The sequence below is a fragment of the Scyliorhinus torazame genome, chromosome 23 (genome assembly GCF_047496885.1).
Source record: "Scyliorhinus torazame isolate Kashiwa2021f chromosome 23, sScyTor2.1, whole genome shotgun sequence".
NCBI classification, from domain to species: Eukaryota; Metazoa; Chordata; class Chondrichthyes; order Carcharhiniformes; family Scyliorhinidae; genus Scyliorhinus; species Scyliorhinus torazame.
In genome coordinates, this window is record NC_092729.1 from 50,177,134 (window position 1) to 50,186,407 (window position 9,274).

The window sequence follows — 9,274 nt, forward strand, 5'->3', positions numbered from 1 at the left end:
GCGCCTGGAGACGCTTCACGGTGTTCCGAACAGTTCCATGGCACCTAGAAACCCGTAACTGTGTTCTGAAACACTCCATGGCGTTCAGAAACACTTCACCGTGCCTTGAACCCCTCCATGGCGCCTCAATGCAGTTCGCGGCGCCGAGAAACCGTTAACGGTTCCGGGAAAACTTTTGTGGTGTTCTGAAAACATCCGGGGTGCCCTGAAAAATGAAAGCAAACCTCAGCACCCACTGAACATTTCCTCCACACTCTGATCTCCTGCACCATCCTCTGAATCACTTCACCATCCTCTTACTCACCCACTAAATCCCTCCCCTATTTTCTGAATCAATTGCCGAGCTCCAGAACCATTTCCATGGTTACCTTCTATCACTTCCAGACCCCCAGCTCGTTCTCCATAGCCCAGTACTTGAGACATCCTCACATGTAAGTGGTCAGAGAGCTGATATTGTGGCCCCCTATCTTATCTCAGACCATTTGCATCGACCTCCCCTCCCCTTTATCTGGAATGTACACATCTGTTCCCAGCCTCAATTCAAACCGGACACCTTCGCTACAGACAGCCTGATCCTGAGGGTTAACAAGACAGGAAGCAGTGACCAATGCAGTAAGTTTTATTTCTGATTACAGGCCATTATCCAGACAGCAGGAATACAAGGTCAGGTGTTAGAGGAGTGAAGTAATAAATTAGCCTGTTGTCCAGGAAAGAAGCTTCCATTCAGAGAGAACATGGAGATCCCGGGTTGATGGTCGCCCCTCACTGGATCATTCATCTTTACCTTCAATCCGAATTTGACCCATCATCGTTTTGGGAAGGGAGAAAGTCACGTGCAATCTTCTCAGTGACTGACGGATCACTGATTCTGGCCTCCAACATCGGAGTTTTTGATTTATAACCGTCTAAGAGTAAAAGAAAACATGATGAAGGAATTAATTACGGGTTGATCAGCCTGATGGAGAACAATGAGAAAACAGAAAGCAGAATCTCTCAGCCTGACAGGGACACACTCGGCACAAAGCAGCAACATTAGGTTTGTTGTATATAATAATATTCCACAGTTTACAGCCTCCCACTCCCAGACTTGTATAAACCCACTCCGTCTCCCCACCTCCTGGTCGGAACAAACTCATTCCCTCCCTCCACCTGCTGGTCTGTACAAACACACTCCCTCCACCTCCTGGTCTGTACAAACACACTCCCTCCACCTCCTGGTCTGTACAAACTCCCTCCCTCCCTCCACCTGCTGGTCTGTACAAACTCACTCCCTCCCTCCCTCCACCTGCTGGTCTGTACAAACACACTCCCTCCACCTCCTGGTCTGTACAAACACACTCCCTCCACCTCCTGGTCTGTACAAACTCCCTCCCGCCCTCCACCTGCTGGTCTGCACAAACTCCCGCCCTCCACCTCCTGGTCTGTACAAACTCCCTCCCTCCCTCCACCTGCTGGTCTGTACAAACTCCCGCCCTCCACCTCCTGGTCTGTACAAACTCACTCCCTCCCTCCACCTCCTGGTCTGTACAAATTCACTCCCTCCTTCCATCTCCTGGTCTGTACAAACTCCCTCCCTCCCTCCACCTGCTGGTGTGTACAAACTACCTCCCTCCACCTCCTGGTCTGTACAAACTCCCTCCCTCCACCTCCGGGTCTGTACAAATTCACTCCCTCCCTCCATCTCCTGGTCTGTACAAACTCACTCCCTCCCTCCACCTGCTGGTGTGTACAAACTACCTCCCTCCCTCCACCTCCTGGTCTGTACAAACTCCCTCCCTCCACCTCCTGGTCTGTACAAATTCACTCCCTCCACCTCCTGGCCTGTACAAACTCACTCCCTCCACCTCCTGGTATGTACAAACTCACTCCCTCCACCTCCTGGTCTGTACAAACTCCCTCCCTCCCTCCACTTGCTGGTGTGTACAAACTCACACCCGCCACCTCCTGGTCTGCACAAACTCACACCCGCCACCTCCTGGTCTGTACAAACTCCCTCCCTCCCTCCACTTGCTGGTCTGTACAAACTCACTCCCTCCACCTCCTGGTCTGCACAAACTCACTCCCTCCACCTCCTGGTCTGTACAAACTCACTCCCTCCACCTCCTGGTCTGTACAAACTCACACCCACCACCTCCTGGTCTGCACAAACTCACTCCCTCCACCTCCTGGTCTGCACAAACTCACACCCTTCCACTTCCTGGTCTGTACAAACCCACTGCCTCCACCTCCTGTTCAGTGCAAATTCCCTCCCTCACCCTCCCGTTCTGTACAAACTCACTCCCTCCACCTCCTGGTCTGTACAAACTCCCTCGCCCAACCTCCTGGTCTGTACAAACTCACGCCCTTCACCTCCTGGTCTGCACAAACTCACTTCCTCCATCCACCGCCTGGTCTGTACAAACTCTCTCCCTCCCACCACCTCCTGGTCTGTACAAACACATTCCCTCCACCTCCTGTTCCGGACAAACACATGCCCGTCCTCCACATCCTGCTCTGTAAAAACGCACACCCTCTGTGGTGTTGGGTGCTCTGGTGCACAGATGAGCCAACACAGTTGTATGTGGTACAACTCTATTTTATTATAACTCTTATAATACAGTTCGTTCTGGATACTCTGCACGTGCTGTCTCCCTGAGTGTGTTTGGTAACAGATGTGTCCTGGTTCTCCTCTGCAGCTAATACTGACCACCGGGGGTCGTGTCTGTGCTTTTATATCTTTCTGTCATTGGTTGTGGTGTTGTGTGTTCTGATTTGTCTGTTGGTGTGTCTATCATGATGTGTGTGTTTGAATATCATGACACCCTCCAACTCCTGGTCTGTACAAACTCACTCACTCCCCCCACTTCCTGGTCTGTACAAATAGACAATCTCCCTCCACTTCCTGGTCTGTACAAACTCACTCACTCCATCTCCTGGTCTGTACAAACTACCTCCCTCCACCTGCTGGTCTGTACAAACTCCCTCGCCCCACCTCCTGGTCTGTACAAACTCACGCCCTTCACCTCCTGGTCTGCACAAACTCACTTCCTCCATCCACCGCCTGGTCTGTACAAACTCTCTCCCTCCCACCACCTCCAGGTCTGTACAAACACATTCCCTCCACCTCCTGTTCCGGACAAACACATGCCCATCCTCCACATCCTGCTCTGTAAAAACGCACACCCTCCAACTCCTGGTCTGTACAAACTCACTCACTCCCTCCACTTCCTGGTCTGTACAAATAGACTCCCTCCCTCCACTTCCTGGTCTGTACAAACTCACTCACTCCATCTCCTGGTCTGTACAAACTACCTCCCTCCACCTCCTGGTCTGTACAAACTCACTCCCTCCACCTCCTGGTCTGCACAAACTCACGCCCTCCACCTCCTGGTCTGTACAAACTCACTTTCTCCATCCACCGCCTGATCTGTACAAACTCCCTCCCTCCACATCCTGGTCTGTACAAACTCACACCCTCCACCTCCTGTCTGTACAAACTCACTCCCTCCACAACCTCGTCTGTACAAACTAACTCACTCCACCTCCTGGTCTGTACAAACTCACACCCTCCACATCCTGGTCTGTACAAACTCCCTCCCGCCACCTCCTGGTCTGTACAATCTCACTCCCTCTCCTCCTCGTCTGTACAAACTCACGCCCTCCACCTCCTGATCTGTACAAACTCACTTCCTCCATCCACCTCCTGGTCTGTACAAACACATTCCCTCCACCTCCTTGTCTGGACAAACAAATGCCCATCCTCCACATCCTGCTCTGTAAAAACGCACACCCTCCAACTCCTTGTCTGTACAAACTCACTCACTCCCTCCACTTCCTGGTCTGTACAAATAGACTCCCTCCCTCCACTTCCTGGTCTGCACAAACTCACTCCCTCCACATCCTGGTCTGTACAAACTCACTCCGTCCACCTCCTGGTCTGCACAAACTCACTCACTCCACATCCTGGTCTGCACAAACTCACACCCTCCACCTCCTGGTCTGTACAAACTCCCTCCCACCACCTCCTGGTCTGTACAAACTCACTCCCTCCACCTCCTGGTCTGTACAATCTCACTCCCCCCTCCTCCTCATCTGTACAAGCTCACTCCCTCCCACCACCTCCTGGTCTGTACAAACTCACTTCCTCCATCCACCTCCTGGTCTGTACAAACTCCCTCCCTCCCTCCACCTCCAGGTCTGTACAAACACATTCCCTCCACCTCCTGGTCTGGACAAACACAGGCCCTCCCTCCAAATCCTGCTCTGTACAAACGCACACCGTCCAACTCCTGGTCTATAAAAAATCACGCCCTCCCTCCACCTCCTGGTCTGTACAAATAGACTCCAGCCCTCCACTTCCTGGTCTGTACGGACTCACTCACTCCACCTCCTGGTCTGCACAATCCCCCTCCCTCCACCTCCTGGTCAGCACAAACTCACACCCTCCACCTCCTGGTCTGTACAAACTCACTCCCTCCACATCCTGGTCTGTACAAACGCACTCCCTCCACCCTCTGGTCTGTACAAACTCCCTCCCTCCACCTCCTGCTCTGTACAAACTCACTCCCTCCACATCCTGGTCTGTACAAACGCACTCCCTCCACCCTCTGGTCTGTACAAACTCCCTCCCTCCACCTCCTTGTCTGTACAAACTCCCTCCCTCTTCCACCTCCTGGTCTGTACAAACTCCCTCCCTCCACCTCCTGGTGTTTACAAACTCACTCCCTCCACCTCCTGGTCTGTAAAAACTCCCTCCCTCCACCTCCTGGTCTGTACAAACTCCCTACCTCCACCTCCTGGTCAGTACAAACTCCCTCCCTCCACCTCCTGGTCTGTACAAACTCACTCCCTCCACCTCCTGGTCTGTACAAACTCACTCCCTCCACATCCTGATCTGTACAAACTCACTCCCTCCACCTCCTGATCTGTACAAACTCCCTCCCTCCACCTCTGGGTCTGTACAAACTCCCTCTCTCCCTCCACCTCCTGGTCCGTACAAACTCCCTCCCTCCACCTCCTGGTCTGGACAAACACACTCGCTCCCTCCACCTCCTGGCGTTTACAAGCTCACTCCCTCCACCTCCTGGTCTGTACAAACTCCTTCCCTCCCTCCACCTCCTGGTCTTGACAAACTCCCTCCCTACACCTCCTGGTCTGTACAAACTCCCTCCCTCCCTCCAACTCCTGGTCTACACAAACGTACTCCCTCCACCTCCTGGTCTGTACAAACTCACTGCCTCCACCTCCTGGTCTGTACAAACTCACGCCCTCCACCTCCTGGTCTGTACAAAGTCACTCCCTCAACCTCCTGGTCTGTACAAACTCACTCCCTCCACTTCCTGGTCTGTACAAACTCCCTCACTCCCTCCTCCTCCTGGTCTTCACATACTCACTCCCTCCACCTCCTGGTCTGTACAAACTATCTCCCTCCACCTCCTGGTCTGTACAAACTCACTCCCTCCACCTCCTGGTCTGTACAAATTCACTCCCTCCACCTCCTGGTCTGTACAAACTCCCTCCCTCCACCTCCTGGTCTGTACAAACTCCCTACCTCCACCTCCTGGTCAGTACAAACTCCCTCCCTCCACCTCCTGGTCTGTACAAACTCCCTACCTCCACCTCCTGGTCAGTACAAACTCACTCCCTCCACCTCCTGGTCTGTACAAACTCACTCCGTCCACCTCCTGGTCTGTACAAACTCACACCCTCCAGCTCCTGGTCTGTACAAACTCACTCCCTCCACCTCCTGGTCTGCACAAACTCCCTCCCTCCACCTCCTGGTCTGTACAAACTCACACCCTCCAGCTCCTGGTCTGTACAAACTCACTCCCTCCACCTCCTGGTCTTTACAAATTCACACCCTCAACCTCCTGGTCTGCACAAAGTCACTCCGTCCCTCTACCTCCTGGTCTACATCAACACCCTCCCTCCCTCCTCCTAGTCTGTACAAACTCACTACCTCCCTCTACCTCCTGTACCGAAGTACAGTGAAAATTAAATGGGGAGAAATAGCTGATGGAGATGCTGATCCTGTCTTCACACACAGTCCACACTCTCACAATCTGTAGCAGTGTCAGTGACCGGGAGCAGTAACTGAATTCTGCAATAAGGACAATGACAGAGTTTCCGGATCAATGATCCCACTATGACCCAGCAACGTGCCCCGCTCAGTAACTTGTGGTTTCATTATTGATCCGTGTTGTCCAGCTCACAAAACCAACAAGCCCCGCGAAACACTCCGATAGTGACTAAAATATCAGAGATTTACCAATGGAGATTGTTTATCCTGAATTCTTCAGTTTGTTTTAGAATCTCACAATCCACATCTCTTAACCTATCAAACCATTGCATTCAAAGCAAATACAATCGATTTAAAATTAATCTGCATGAACCCCAGCGGCTTTAGTGTTGGAGAACGTTCAGAGATTCTTACTTCCTTCCATAATACCTGGTCTCGCTCCAGTAGGATTGCTCTGAGTCAGCACGAGAAGTACAAGCACCAGGAACAGCGCTTTCTGCATCTTCACTGGGGTCTGTCAGAGTTACGGTCAGAATGCTGGTGTAGATCTGCTCTCTATCTAATCGCGGAGTGTTGCTGCTTTTATAATCCCACGAGCGGGCGTGTCTGCTTCCTGGTGATATCATTGGAAACTGTTTTCCTTAATGCTGCCTTATTTCCATGAATGTCGCCTTGAGCAAAGCCAGATCCACACAGCTGTTTAGTTTAAAAATCTCAAGGGGACAGCAGTGTACCTCGCTAGTGTTCCACATGATGTGTTCCTCTTGCTGACAGCCTCTCCCTCCGAAATGAAGCTGTGCTTAGAGTGCATATACAGACACAGTGCCTGTAAAAATGTTCATCAAAACCCCTGAATTTGGACCAACGTCCTTTTTTGTGAAGCACATCTGTATCTTAGACCCTGTCGCGTTGTGTAAGGCCACCTTCAGATGCCTATCCACATGTAGGTCCGGACACTGTATCCCAGCACTCTTCAGACCGGAGACATTATTTCCGTGTCGTCCCTGCCTCGCACTTTTGTTAAAATGCATCACGTCACAATGAAGGAAAAGAAGAGCAAAGCAAATTACAGCACAAGAGCAGGCCCTTCGGCCCTTCAAGACTGCAGCCACTTTGCTGCCCGTCTGAAAGGCGCTTCTGTGGCCGCGAAAGGACTCCAGGTTGGTAGTTTGCCTCCCTGATGCCAAGGTCCTGGATGTCTCTGAGCGGCTACAGAGCATCTTCAAACGGGAGGATATCAGACAGAGGTCATTGTCCACATTGGCACCAATGACATAGGAGAAGCAGTAGCGAGGTCCTGTAACTGCAATTTACGCAGCTCGGTACAATATTAAAAAGCAAATCCTCTAGGGTAGTAATCTCAGGAATACTCCAGGTGCCATGTACTCGCAAGGCTAGCAACAGGGATATAGTGCAGATGAACACGTGGCTAAAGAACTAGTGCAGAAGGGAGGGCTTCAATTTGTTTGATCACTGGGATGTCTTCCACGGAAGGCGAGGCCTTACAAGAAGGGCAGGTTACACCTGAACTAGAGGGGCACCAATATCCTGACTGGGAGGCTTGCTTGTATGCTATCTGTCTTACTTGTTGTACTCCGTGCATTGAAGCAGATACACTCCAGACCTCCAGGCCCACTGAGTTCGACCTCCCTCAGCCTCCCCTTCCTGTTATCCTGGCTGACCCTGGTACCATGCTCATCCCCAGTCTCTACACTTGCTGGCGTACTGTCCTGATTCCCACCCCTGCCAGATTAGTTTAAACCCACCCGCACAATACAGCTGTAGATTGTTGGGCCTCCGGCAATATCCTGAGGAACTCCTGCAGCGATGCCCAACCATCGTACCTTCTGCCAGGTATGACTCCAACCAGCGGAGAGTTTTCCCCCTGATTCCCATTGACTCAAAGTGGAACATCATCTTTGTGTATTTCATGATGCCTTTCTTATATTCCTTTCTTTATCTCTGTCCCACATCCCGACTACTGCTCGGGGGTCTGTACTTAACTCCCATCAGGCTTTTTCCCCTTTCTACTCCTCAACTCTACCCACGCAGATTCTATGCCTTCCGACCCAATATCGCTTATTTCTATTAATTGAATTCATTTCCTTACTAACAATGCAGCCACGCTCCCTCGTCCCAGCTGCGTGTCCTTTCTGGAGGACAGAGATCATTGGCCACTTAAGTCCCAGCCCTCATCGCCTTGCAGCCACGACTCTGTGATGCCCCCAACATCGTACCGGCCAAATTTCAATTTGCGCGACCATCTTATTCACCTTGTTTCGTATAACGCGCGCATTTAGGTGCAACCCCCTCATTCCAGAATAGACCGCCACCACCGCCCCACTCCGTCATCATATTTGTCCCCTCTTTTGCTTTAGCTGAAGTTGGATTCCTGCCACCTTCTCCTGTTGTACTAGGTGTTCTGGAAACTTTATTATCCTTTCTGGAGGCCTCGGCCCCTTTAATTAAATTAAAGTCTTCTCCATTAACCTGCGCTTCTACCTTCTCCTTTAACTTGGAGTTTCTAAACCACGCCCATATGTTCGGGTCGTGCCCGGCATTGGATGGGTTCTGGAGGGGGGTTGCGAGAACTATATCTAAGGTGGTGAAAGTCCAGGTCAAGCCAAGTTGGGGGCTAGCACTATTTGGAGTGGCGGACGAACCGGGTGTGCAGGAGGCGAAAGAGGCCGGCATTCTGGCCTTTGCGTCCCTGGTAGCCCGGCGGAGGATCTTGTTAGTGTGGAAAGATGCGAAGCCCCCCAGTGTGGAAGCCTGGATAAATGACATGGCAGGGTTTATCAAGTTGGAGAGGATAAAGTTTGCCTTGAGAGGGTCAGTGCAGGGGTTCTCCAGGCGGTGGCAACCGTTCCTAGACTGTCTCGTGGAGCGTTAGATGAAGATCGGTTAGCAGCAGCAACCCGGGGGGAGGGGGGACATCTCTTTCGCGGGGGGGGGGGGGGGGGGGGTGAGGCTGGACGGGGAAGGGGTTTTCCTGGGGGCACTTGAGCAAGAAAATACATAAATGTTCAGGAAAGTTAATCTGTGCGGGAGGAATCGAATGTACAAAGTTCTGTATTATGTCGATTTGATATGTTTATGTCTTGCTCGGCGACTTTTCTTTTCTTTCTGTTAGGGGGGGGGGGTTATATGGGTGAAAATTTTGTTGAAAAATTCTTAACAAAACATATTTTTAAATAAAAACTTGGAGTTTCTCATTCTTCAGACAACTGAAGCCCCCCCCCCTCACCCCTGCCCACGCCACTATTTAGTTAAAAG

At 51.6% G+C, this 9,274-nt stretch overlaps 1 long non-coding RNA gene across 1 annotated transcript; it reads right to left on the reverse strand.

The window, feature by feature from the left end:
* Positions 1-603: 603 nt before the first annotated feature.
* LOC140399603 (uncharacterized) lies at positions 604-6,919 on the reverse strand. Its single transcript, XR_011937753.1, has 2 exons — positions 6,428-6,919; positions 604-905 (listed from the first exon to the last, which is right to left on the reverse strand). It is a non-coding gene; the product is annotated as an uncharacterized lncRNA (long non-coding RNA).
* Positions 6,920-9,274: the final 2,355 nt, after the last annotated feature.